The sequence below is a fragment of the Heloderma suspectum genome, chromosome 5, assembly GCF_057233095.1.
Source record: "Heloderma suspectum isolate Gila_16-S chromosome 5, 16-S_ref, whole genome shotgun sequence".
In the NCBI taxonomy this organism is placed as follows: Eukaryota; Metazoa; Chordata; class Lepidosauria; order Squamata; family Helodermatidae; genus Heloderma; species Heloderma suspectum.
In genome coordinates this window covers 32,577,125-32,590,216 of record NC_139462.1, presented here as the reverse complement: position 1 = coordinate 32,590,216, position 13,092 = coordinate 32,577,125, and the positions used below count along the sequence as shown (strand labels likewise).

Here is a 13,092-nt window from a genome sequence, read left to right as displayed (position 1 = left end):
CATTATACAGCTACTAGATGGCACTGCGATAAAGCAGGATTCTGGAAATTCACTGAAAATTTATCGAGCTTCAAAGCTTGATAAAATCTCTTATCACGTTATCCCCATTGAGAATTATGCTGCTATAATGGCAAGAAAGCATGGGGGGGGGGCTGGAGGTTGACAATGTCATATAAAGGACCTGCAAAAAACCGTGAGTGACCAATCGCGAGCACAATAAAAGCCTTGTGTAGAAATGCCCTGTGATAACGTGAGTATATGTAACTGTAAAGGACATGATGATACCCTGCTTCCTGACCCTGCTGAAACTTCTTTTCTCTGCCTTCCTACTCAGTTTACCACATTAGGGAGAAATGTCTGTCCTGAATCTTCAAGTGCCTGATACCTAAGCAAGAGAATAGCGTACAAGGAACCTAGGCCATGAATATGGCTGCTTACCAAATTAAAGGATTAATAGTATAGAAGTAGAGAAGACTCTTACGAGTCCCCTGGACTGCAAGGAGGTCAAATCAGTCCATCCTAAAGGAAATCAACCCTGAGTGCTCATTGGAAGGACAGATAATGAAGCTGAAGCTCCAATATTTTGGCCACCTAATGCGAAGAGAAAACTCCCTGGAAAAGACCCTGATGCTGGGAAAGACTGAAGGCCAAAGGAGAAGGGGACGGCAGAGGATGAGATGGCTAGATAGCATCACGGATGCAATGAATATGAACTTGAGCACGCTCCGGGAGAGAGCGCAGGACAGGAAGGCCTGGCGTGCTATGGTCCATGGGGTCACGAAGAGTCGGACACGACTGAACGACTGAACAACAACAAAAGGGTTAAAAACAAACATTCTAAATGAGACTAGTGTAAGTCGGTTGACCAAGAAAAACATCCCAATTAGAGGGTTTCTGCTTTTAGGTTAACTGTCAGAAAAGCAAAGAGCAAGGCCAGTTTTTTTTCCCTCCCTCATTTTTTTTAAAAAACCCACCATATACTTTAGGCCAGGGGTGTTGAACTGCTTTCAGCTTGAGGACTGAATTCCGTTTTGAATGAACTCTCAGGGATCACATTGCAGCGGTGGATGGGGCAAAAGGGGTAGAGCCAGGATACCAGCATATTGTAGCTTCAAAGCTCCTACTGCCAATAACTAAGCCTGAGCAGGGGCATTTCAAGCGGGGGGGGGGGGGGATTGCACAAAAGCCATGAAATCACCAAATGATCTGTGGTCAGAGGAAAGTGGTGGGTGCAAGGGAAGACGGCATGGTCATCTGGAAAACCCCAGAGGTCTGCATTTGAACCCGAGGAGGGCTGGATTTGGCCCCCAGGCCTGAGGTTCTGTTATGTATTCGGGGGGGGGGGCAGCTCCTGTAGAATTGGGAGTAGCAGCAGTGGGTGGAGCTTCTGCTAAATTCTCTGTGTGATAAATAAAGGACATTTGTGCTGAGGCCTGCTGAGTCTTATAGTCATTCCCTCTACCTATACAACAGGTTCTGCACCCCTGCCTTAGATAAATAGACACTCCAGGTGAATTGTGCCCCCAGACTACCAGGGTTTGTTTGTATAAACTGACACGGAACCGGAAGCCTGTGCACACTCATCTCACCCCAATCTGTGACCACTACCACCACCACCACCACCACCTTGGAACTTTTTCTACCAGAGAGGAAGGAAAGATGATAATGAAAAGGAAAGTGAGAATGAATGGAGAAGGGAAGACAAAGGAGAGTCAGGGGAAACAGCATTGAAAGAAGGAAAGAAAAGTAAACAGGAAGGAAAGGAAAATAAGAAAGTAAAAGGCAGAGGGGAAAGAAGAAGAAAAACATGTCTTGGAAAGATGGAGGGGTAAGGGGAAGCTCTCCCCCCTCCCCAAATTTATAATTTATTCTATTAGTATAAGATTAGGAAGACTGAAATAAAACAGTAGTCTTCCTCGTTTTCCATTTCTTTTTATCTTCATTTTTTCTCCTCTTTCTAAGAAACTATCCAGCTCCTTGTTTAAACCCCATATTCCCAACTATACAAAAAACATAGTTCCCAGTGCACAATTCTTTCATCAGTGCACAAATTATGTCCTAGTGCATGTTAGAAACTGAACATATGAGGCTGCCTGATATTGACTCAGTCCTTTGGTTCATCTAGCCCATAGCATCTTCTCTGATGGCAGAGCCAGCCCAAGACATTTTGCTGCCTGAGACGAAGGACAAGATGGCGCCATTCCATGTACAACGGCTGACTGGGCTGAAAGTTGAATCTTTATTCAACACTGGTGATGGGATAGCATCCTCCATCACACCAGAAGGCAGCAGGCTAACTTAGGGGACATAGAACAGGTCATGTGGGCCACAGCTCTCTCCTCCAACACTTTGCTGCCACCTTCCGGCAACTGCTGCCTGAGGTGACTGCCTCAGTTTGCCTAACGGTAGGGCCAGCCCTATCTGACTGACAGTGGTTCTCTATGATCTTAGGTAAAGGTCTTTCTCCATCTGCTACCTGATTCTTTTAGCTGGAGATGCCAGGGATTGAACCTGGCATACAAAGCACATGCTCCACCACTGATCTACGGCCACTCCCAGATGTGGCTGGGCTCTATGTCCAGCTATCAGGCCCAGAGTGCACCAGGGCAATTTCAAAAGCAGTTTTGGGAAGTGGAGGGAACAAAAGAGAGAGTCAGAGATGCCCCGCTACATGTGTGTAAGCTCTTCCTCTCCTCTTGAAAGTATTGTTCGATCACAGCCGTGTTGAGTGTTTGGCACCCAGTCCCATTGATTTCAGTGGAACTTTATTTCTAATTAAGGGCACAATCCTATGCATATTTAGACAGAAAAAAGTCCTACAACACCCAGCATGCCTCATCCAGCATGGCTGGCTAGGGCATGCTGGGAATTGTAGAACTTTTTTCCTGTCTAAACATGCGTGGGATTGTGCCCAAGTGTGCTTAGGAGTGCAGCCTGTGGCCTTGTATACACACAGAGAGAAAATCCGTTCCATTGAAATGAATGGGATATATTTCAAAGTTCACGGTGCCAGCCTCCTTAACACAAATGGAAAGAGGGGCAAAGAACCAGTTCATCCATTGGACCTAGAAATGCTTAACTGGCTGGATTACACCCATTTTTACTTTAATTAGATGATGAAGCAAAGCAAAACAATATAGGAACCCTTAGAAAAATATGTGGTACAAAGGCAGTACCTGCTGAACAGCCATGAGAAGAGATACTTTCCTCAACAGTGCAAAGTTTGTGGAGTCTTTTCTACTGGGTTGCACTATCTTCGGTAGAATCAGACGCTTTTGCTTTTCTGGATTTAAAATATTTTTTACCTGAAAAGACAAAGCAGTTTTTGCAATGGTATATCAAGGCCTTGACTCAGCCAGTTTGAGACTGTCAGACTTTTCAGCCTGTATTTGCTTTCTTTCTCCTCACTGGCTCCTCTCATCACTGAACATCTCAGGAAAAAGCAAGAAAGAGGCAGCAGCCACCCCAGTTTGGAACCCAAGAATCTTTCCTCTCCAGCATTCTGCATACATCACTTCTTTTATGACATCTTCCAACCTCATATGTTTGTAAAGTAAGCACATCATTTCTTGCATACTGTAGAGAAAGCAAGAAAGCATATTATATTCCTCACCACTGGAAAGATACATATTTATATAGAAGGCCTGCATACAGGATAATGAAATGGATATCAAATATAACACAAATTACAACCATTCCTAAATAAGGAGTTGAACATCGGATTGACATCAAGCAGAACCCAAGAAAGTAAAGAGATCATAGATTGGCTAATGTGTGATTCATACATTAAATTGTACTCATTTTGCATAACTTCACATTAAGAACAAATCAGGCACAATAAAAAGAGACCAGTTGTAAAAGAAGCGAAAATGACTTGAGATCACCTTTAAATAATACAGTAAATGATTTTCTGTGCTGTGAAAATCTGTTGGCTTTACTGAATACCTTTAAAATATCTCTTGTTCTGACATGCTGCAGTGGTAATTATATCTCAGCGAGTCCACTGCAGAATTAGAGCTTCAACCTACATGTATTTCTTATACTAGTAACTAGGACAATTATGTTACATATACCATGTCCAGAATGTAAAATGCCACAAGTGATACCATTCTGCGCTCTGAAATTTGCAAGCTGATCACCATTTGTGAGTAACAACGATTCTGAATAGCAGTTGCATTTTATTTCCTGCATGGAAAACACTCCCCATGTAGAAAGAACATCACCTATAAAGATTCCCTGAGCAGCAATGATCTGATGAGACAAGAATGGCTTGAATTCCCATTTACATATTATGAGTTAGATCCAGACAAAGTCAGTCAAATGTAAGTCCCATTGAAACCAACATGCAAAGTTAGTCATGGCTAAATTAAGCCCCATTGATTTCAGTGGAAACTGAATGCAGCTAACAGGCAGAGCAATCCAAAGTGGGTTCAAGGAGGAGCAGAGCAGCAGATTGACTGTTGCATCATAAACTTTGCCAGCTCATGTCATCCAGGGCAGAAGGGGGGAGCAGTGTTCTTTTTTCACTATGCCAGCTCCAGGCTGGTGCAGCCAAGGGGCCACCCCCCCCAAAAAAAGCCCCATTTTGAATCTAACTTCAACACTGGCAATGAGACAATGTCCTCTATCACACTTGAGGGCAGCAGGCTAGCTTTGGGGGTGCAAGGCAGGCCGGGCGGCACACGCAGCTATGTGCTCCCACAACTCGCTGCAAGCCCTCTCCTAGCATTTGCCACCTGGGGTCATTGCCTCACTCTGTTTAATAGGGCTTCTCCACACGGGGCTTTTATCCTGGGATAGAGATTGGTTACTCACAGACATATATGGGTCCTTTACATGACGTCATCAACCTCCAGCACCTCTCCTGTGCTTTCTGACCATTTCCACAGCTTTATTTGAAACAGAGATAATGAGGTAATAAAAAACCGGATTGAATTTGTCCATATAAAGAGGGAGTTGTGCTATAACAGCAGTGTCATCTGAAAGGGAAAAGGTTCCTCCCGTGAAAGCACTGGGTCATTACTGACCCCTAGAGGGACGCCGCTTATGCTGGCCTTTTCATGGCAGACTATAGCGGGGTGGTTTGCCATTGCCTTCCCCAGTCGTGACTACCTTTCCCCCAGCAAGCTGGGTACTGGGATCGAACTCAGGACGTGGGGAGCATTTCGGTTGCAATACTGCCACCTATCACTCTGCGCCACAAGAGGCTCTGCAGTGCCATCTAGTGGCTGTATAATGAAACATATAGGACTTGCAGCCCCAGGAAAAAAAAGAGTGTGAAGGAGCTGATCTTAATCTCACAAAGGATTCAGAAGCAGAAGCCCCTCTAAAGGTGTGGGATAAAAAGCCCAGTGTGGAGAAGCTCTTAGTCTGGATTCAGTCCTATATTATCTCTGGCAAGATTCCTTTAGGACAGGAAACCTTTATGGACCCAAGGGCCACATCAGGCAGAAGCAGGGTTGCATATGTGCTTGCACATACACACAGAGAGATACACTACTGAGATGGAGTGGGCTGTCTGGGGGGTTTTGAGGGAGAGGAAGGCTAAAGCCACCACCACCCCTAGCAACCCCAAAGGGCACTGCTGCTTCTGTGGTGCTGAAAAATTTATGCCAGTTGTTTCTGGGTCACTGGGGGGTGGGGGTGGGAGGCGAAGCCTTTAGCCTTTAGGGATGTACGAAACTCACCTTTGCTCCGTCCCTCCCCGCGGAATCCTCGACGGGGGGGGGGAGGCGATCCAGTCCTCCCCCCCGGAATCCTCGATGCCTGGCTCCGCTCCACGGCCAGGCCGCGGAGCAGCTGGCCAGGGCCGTCCGCAGCTGGATTTCCAGCCGCGGACGGCCTGGTGCGGACCCAAATGGCGGCTGCCGTAGCAGCTGCCATTTGCGTCCAGCCAGACAACTGTGATAGGCTACATAAGAATTTACGTAGCCTATCACGGCTAACCTCAAAAAAAAAAAAAAAACCCGCAGAGCATCCATTCTTCTCCTTCTTCCCTCCAGCTTTTTAACCAGTTACTATAGCACTGATAACTATTTGTTATAGGGTCGAATGAATTTGACTCCTGCAAACCCATGCTTTTATGTTCAATTATTATCAGCTGCCTAGAGAATTTGATGCTATGGGGCGACATACAAATACTGTAAATAAATAAACCCCGAAAAACCTTCATTCATGTCAGAATGAACAGAAGCGATTCCTCCTCTCATCCCTGTCTCTCTCTGCTCTGCTCTTACGTCTGCTATACGTAAATATTTAAGTAGGCTAGAACGGCGAAAAATAAAGGAACGCAAATAGCGTCCACTACGCTATTTGCGTTCCCCCTTTTTTTTGGCCGTTTTATCTTATGTAAATATTTACGTAAGATAAATCAGTGAAAAACAGGGAACGCAAATGGCGGCTGCCGTAGCAGCTGCCATTTGCATCCAGCCAGACAACTGTGATAGGCTACATAAGAATTTACGTAGCCTATCACGACTAACCTCAAAAAAAAAAAAAAAAAAACCCGCAGAGCATCCATTCTTCTCCTTCTTCCCTCCAGCTTTTTAACCAGTTACTATAGCACTGATAACTATTTGTTATAGGGTCGAATGAATTTGACTCCTGCAAACCCTTGCTTTTATGTTCAATTATTATCAGCTGCCTAGAGAATTTGATGCTATGGGGCGACATACAAATACTGTAAATAAATAAACCCCGAAAAAACCTTCATTCATGTCAGAATAAACAGAAGCGATTCCTCCTCTCATCCCTGTCTCTCTCTGCTCTGCTCTTACGTCTGCTATACGTAAATATTTAAGTAGGCTAGAATGGCGAAAAATAAAGGAACGCAAATAGCGTCCACTACGCTATTTGCGTTCCCCCTATTTTTTGGCCGTTTTATCTTATGTAAATATTTACGTAAGATAAATCAGTGAAAAACAGGGAACGCAAATGGCAGCCGCTGTAGCCGCCGCCATTTGCGTACGCTGCGGTGTTTTGGGGTTTTTTGAGGTTAGCCGTGATAGGCTATGTAAATTCTTACGTAGCCTATCACGGTCCAAGGACGGCAATGGCGGCGGCAGCAGCCCTGCCGCAGCCAGCCAGGAGACCAGCCAGAGCTGCCGCCGAATCCACCCCAGGTAAGTGCCGTCCCGGGGGGATTCCGCGGGGGGGGGCGGGGGGGCAGGAGGCCGTTCCGCCATGGATTCCAGGGGAATCACTGGAATCCGTGGCAGAATTGTCCGCCATCCCTATTAGCCTTTTCCTTTCCTGGCAACCCTGACCAGCATTGGTGCTTCACACCACTAATGGAGGCATGAAAGCTGTGATACTGGCTGCTGCAGGGTCGCCAGGGGGCAGGGCTGCTTTTGCACTGCCATTAGCAGCATGGAGGCAGTGATGCCGATCAGCAGCCTGGCGGGGGGAGGAGGGTTGGTAGCAGCAGCAGCATGCGGGAGGATATGGGCCCTGCAACACACACCCAGGGACTGAATGCAAGAAACGGGGCCTGTGCACCCCTGCCTTAGCAGAAGGGCTGTTCTTAGCAGAACAACACCTGCTTTTCATGCAAAAGGTCCCAGACTCCACCAGCAGCATCTCCAGTTAGGTGTCTACAACTCTGGAGAGCTTGGTTAGTTAGACAATACTGGACAAGTTCCTAAGTTACTTAGGGCACAATCCTCTGCATGTTTAGACAGAGAAAAGGCTGGGGCCTTGGTTGGCTGGGGCATGCTGGGAGTTGTAGGCTTTTTCTCTGTCTAAACATGCAGAGGATTGTGCCCTTAGCTAGACCAGTCAGTAAGACAATACTGAACAAGATGCACCAATGCTCTGAGACAGCTCCCTGTGTCATTAATCCTTGATGGTCATACAGAAAGAGCCAACACCAACAATTTATTTATTTATTTATTCATTCATTCATTGCATTTATATCCTGCCTTATTTATTTATTTATTTATTTATTACATTTATTAATCGCCCATCTGACTGGTCACCCAGCCACTCTGGGCGATGTACAACCCACCATAAAACAATTTAAAACAATAAAATTTTACCATAATTTTTTTTTTTTTTAAATACCCTAACCCACCCCAAATGCCTGCCTGAACAACCACGTTTTTAATGCACGATGGAAGCTCATTAAAGAGGGGGCATGACGGAGTTCCCTAGGGAGGGAGTTCCACAGAGTGGGGGCCACCACAGAGAAGGCCCTCTCCCTCGTCCCCACCAGTCTAGCTGTCCTGGCTGATGGGACAGAGAGAAGGCCATCCGAGGCTGATCTTGTTAAGCGGCCTGTCTGGTGTTGCTGGAGGCGCTCCTTAAGATAGGCTGGGCCGGAACCATATAGGGTTTTAAAGGTCAAAACCAACACCTTGAATTTGGCCCGGAAAACAACTGGTAACCAGTGCAAGGAACTGCACTGGTTTTCCTCTTGCAAGGAACCCAAGGTGGCTTACATTATCCTCCTCCTCTCCATTTTTTCCCCACAACAACAACCCTGTGAGGTAGGTTGGGCTGAGAGTGTGTGACTGGCCCAAAGTCACCCAGTGAGCTTCCATGGCCGAGTGGGGACTAGAACCCAGATGTCCCAGCTCCCAGTCCAACACTCTTGCCACTACACCACACTGGAAGGGGCTAGCCACCCCTGAACCTGCTGCTGATGGTGATGCAGGTACTTTTCTCCGTCTCTTCTTAAATAAGCCTCTAGGTAAAATGTTGCTTCTGTTCAACTCAGGAACCAGCCAAGAAGAGACGAGTCTTTATCTCGCTGTTGCATGTATGCCTTGTATAAACAATGGCAGCAAAAGTACAATAGTGAGGATTTGCTATATGACTACCCAAGGAAACAAGCACTAGTATAGTAGAGGCGTCTTGTGCATCTCATTACAAGAGCAACCAGCAAAACATGTTGCATGGGCAACTTTTGTGTGAACCCTAAACCAGCAGCGGCTCTGGTCTAGATGAAGTGAATGGCAGGGCAGAGAGAGAGAGAGGGATGACAGGAGGAATCGCTTCTGTTCATTCTGACATGAATGAAGGTTTTTCGGGGTTTATTTATTTACAGTATTTGTATGTCGCCCCATAGCATCAAATTCTCTAGGCAGCTGATAATAACTGAACATAAAAGCAAGGGTTTGCAGGAGTCAAATTCATTCGACCCTATAACAAATAGTTATCAGTGCTATAGTAACTGGTTAAAAAGCTGGAGGGAAGAAGGAGAAGAATGGATGCTCTGACTTGGAGCATCTCTGCACCAGCCTAAAATCCTGCATTTAGGTAGAAGGTAGACTTGCTGAGGGAGGAGGGGCACAAAGGATGTCTTGCCCATGTCTCCTCAAAAACTTGGAGTTGACACTGGCTATAGCTAAACAATTGGGAGCCAGAAATCCTTGCCCATCTACTGCAACTCATCCAGAGATCTGCCAGTAGATCAGATCTGCCTTCTTCCTACCCATGACCTAAGCAAGCCTGCTGCCCTTGGGTGCAGTGGAGGATATTGTCCTGTCATCAGTAAAAAGAAAGGGAGATTAAATTGACAGTAAGTAAGTTTCACTGGAAAAGACCCTGATGCTGGGAAAGATTGAAGGCAAAAGGAGAAGGGGACGGCAGAGGATGAGATGGCTGGATAGCATCACCGATGCAATAAATACGAACTTGAGCACGCTCCGGGAGAGAGCGCAGGACAGGAAGGCCTGGCGTGCTATGGTCCATGGGGTCACGAAGAGTCGGACACGACTGAACGACTGAACAACAACAACAACAACAAGTAAGATTCAACTACCCACCCATAAGTGCAGTCTGGTCGGCTTTTGTACATGGAATGGGTGGAGGGCCAACGTGTCCAGCAGGAAAATGGCTTGAGCCAGCCCTGTGAGAAGTGATCTGTATCCAAAGTCTTGCAATGACAACAGGAGCTCCAGGGCATCTCTACACCACCCTAAAATCCTGCATTTAAACAGGGCTTTCTGCTTCTGTTTTAGATGCAGGATCACAACCCTAACCCCAACCCTAACCCCTTATCTGAATCTTCCATATGTTTCATTATACAGCCACTAGATGACACTGCAGTCTAGCTCCTCTTATTGCGGCTTTTCCTTATTCACAAGGGAACTGAAGTGGAACTCAAGCACGGTAATTTGATAGCTCATTATCGCCGAACTTTTAAAAAATGGAATAAAGGTAATTTAGTGAGGGAGACGCCCTGGAGATTGACAGTGAGGGCCCGCAAACCTCCGTGAGTAACCTGTCTCAATAGCAGGATAAAAGCTCTGTGTGAAGAAGCCCATAGTTTTTGATGAAATTGCTTTTCTTGGTACAGAAACACTGGAGCAGTCCGAGAGAAGGGGAGAGAATTTGATCCAGGATGGATCACTCCTTGAGCCTCTTCTCAGTATCCTTCAACTTGGCAGTGTTTGATAGGGGCATTTCCAAAGTTCCCACAACATCTCACAGATCTATTCATTCAATCTGTTTTGAAAAACATTCATTTTACAGCTCTGTTTTGGATAGGGGAAATACAAGTAATTGGAATATATAACTCAGTGTACCACAGTATCATCCTGTGTACCACTAGATGGTGCTGTTTCATATCCTGCAACAATTCACAGATCATGACTATTTCCCTGTTCTTGTGCACTGCTATTCTCCCAGGGGCTGGAGGCTATGCGCTTGCTCTATTAATTTACCCCCAATGGCCCATCCTCTCTGAGGATGCTTCCAGAGGGACAGTTCCTAGCAATACCAATCCAAAGACACTGGGTGTTTATGGAAGACGCTGCTATTATACAGTTGCCCAGCCCCATTCACGGAATTTTACGGCGGGACCAGATGGCTCTTCTTTGTAACCCTCCTGTGTTTCCCCACCGCTTCTTCTTTTTTCTTACCACAGAAAATCTGTTAAGGATGGAAAGACAGAAGAGCTGCACAATGGGAGTGCACTGGTTTGACAGGTAGCGCTAGGAGCCATCTGTCTGGAAGCCCCCATTGTACAGCTATTATGTCTTTCCCTCTTTGTTACTTTAATATTTCTCCTAATGATCCTAAGACTCTGGTCAGCTTTGACTTTCTGTATGAGAGTAATGAAGCATAGATTACAGCCTTGATTGCCACTATGATATTGCATTTATAAGATAAGCAAAAGGAGGAGGCAGCAACATTGTCGTCTCCCAACGTTTTAGGAAAGATTCCGATGTAGCACTTTTCTCTCCATAGGAGTGTTTGGGAATTCTTCCTGTTGTTGGATAAAGTAAAAATGTTGTCTAAAAATGGAAAATCCACATTATAGCAAAGTGCCTTGAGCAGAACTATTGTAACTTGCCTGCGAATTTGTCCTGTTGCCCACAACATGGATTTTCCACTCCCACTAGTGAGGAAATATAGCATGAGAGCCTGTACAAACAGTCCCATTGTCCTCACTCAACATGTTATATTCACAGGCCAACTGGATAGGATAGCTTATCTTAGAGACGTGTTATTACTTTAAAGTTCAAACACACCCCTGACAAATGCTGACTTTAGCAAACCCACCAGCCAAATATTCCCCCATATGGAATCCAAGCATGCTTTGTTCACCACTAACCTTTCATCCACCCAGCAGGCTCATCCACTAACAAAACTGAGGGCCAGAAGAAAAGAAAAAAAGGGGGGTTGGACTCTTGCTATTCCCCCCCCCCTCCAGCAACACATTCCTGTTCTTGTTACAAGATTAGATGTTACAACATCCTGTTCCCTGCAGGAAGTATTCCCAGACACTGAAACGGACAGGTCAGCTTCTGTTTGTGCAGAAAGGACCATGCATGCATCAGGTTGCACACTGGTACTATTGGATTATGGTGAATGCATTTCCAGTGGTGCTGCTACGGCTGAGGGGGCCTGGGCAGGGTCTCCTTTGGGGCCACCTGCACCACCATCTCTCTACAGTCCCTCCTCCTCCAGTCTGTTCTCTTCCTGCTGCCTGGTAAGCAGATGGGGGGGGGGGAAACGGGACAAATAGGTCTTTTTTTGTTTGTTTTAACAAAAAAGAAGGAAAGAAGGTGTCGTCTGATCCCTCTGTGCCTCCCCCCGCCCCTGCAGGCAGCAGGAAGAATTGTGTCATGCTCTGTCTGGAGGAAACGTTCTCAAGTGATGATCTGGAACCTTCTGAGCCAAATGTCCCTGAGGAACAAGATGCAGCTGGGCCTGGGTGGCTCTGGTGATAAAAGCTTTCAGTGTCGGTTCAGCCAGGACTGGAAACCACATTCTATCAGCTCCTACTGCCTCACATCTGGTTTCCCTGGCCTTGCCTTATGGTTGAACCTCAGTGCTCCTGACCTTGGCCGCCTCCTTGACTCTGCTTCTAAACTGTGTAATCTATCGAGCGATGTAACCGGGTTTTGATCGCCTGCTATCTTGCCCGCTCTTGCCTTAGCCTGACCCCATGTGTCTGACTGATTGCCTGTGCTTTGACCGTTGCTTGTTTCATTACATTGCCTTGTGGTCTGTGGCAGCCCACAGGAAGATGGAAGGAATTCCTCTTTCTTTCTTCTGAATTCTTTACACAGGTTATTGGGAGCCACTCCTCCTTTTAAACGGAGGAAGAAAGAAGGACCTGTTAATCTTGCCATCTCCACCACTGGTTTACAGGGACACTGGTGGTGGCAGAAGTGGCCGTCTTTTCTCCTTCTGTCTCTCCCCCTGCCCCCCTTTTACTTTTGACAGCTCCTCAGTTGTGCCGAGCATCTGCATTTCCCAGAGTGCCTCTTTGGGTCCCAAATGGTTTGTAGAGGCACTCTGGGAGTAGGAATTGAAGGTGGTTGGCGTGACTGTGGAGCTTTGCTCTGCAGCAGTACACCTGCCCTGGAAAGGTTGTTCTTCTTTCTTTTTTAAAAAACACAGAAGTAGAAAGATGTTGCTAGGGTCCAGTAGAGGCTGGTGGCTCCAATTTTGGTGGGGCTGTAAATTCATCCTGTGTTTCAGTCAGAACGAGGCAGAACTCTAAAGGAGCTACCCAAGGTGCTGAACCCCATCCCCAAAATAGGTTCAGCATCTTGGATAGCTCTTTTAGAGTTAGTGCCACTGTGTGTTTCACACCGGGATATTGTTGGGTAGAGTGCGTATGCTCACTTATTTAAT

The 13,092-nt window shown here is 46.2% G+C and overlaps 1 protein-coding gene across 1 annotated transcript in view; it reads right to left on the bottom strand.

The window, feature by feature from the left end:
- Positions 1-11,605, bottom strand: part of C5H4orf17 (chromosome 5 C4orf17 homolog) — a 35,991-nt gene extending 24,386 nt beyond the window's left edge. The window contains exons 1-2 of the mRNA XM_084855705.1: positions 11,561-11,605; positions 3,177-3,305 (exon numbers count right to left, since the gene is read on the bottom strand). The gene's annotated coding sequence lies outside the window, so the exon portion shown is untranslated. The remainder of the gene's footprint in view (positions 1-3,176; positions 3,306-11,560) is intronic.
- Positions 11,606-13,092: the final 1,487 nt, after the last annotated feature.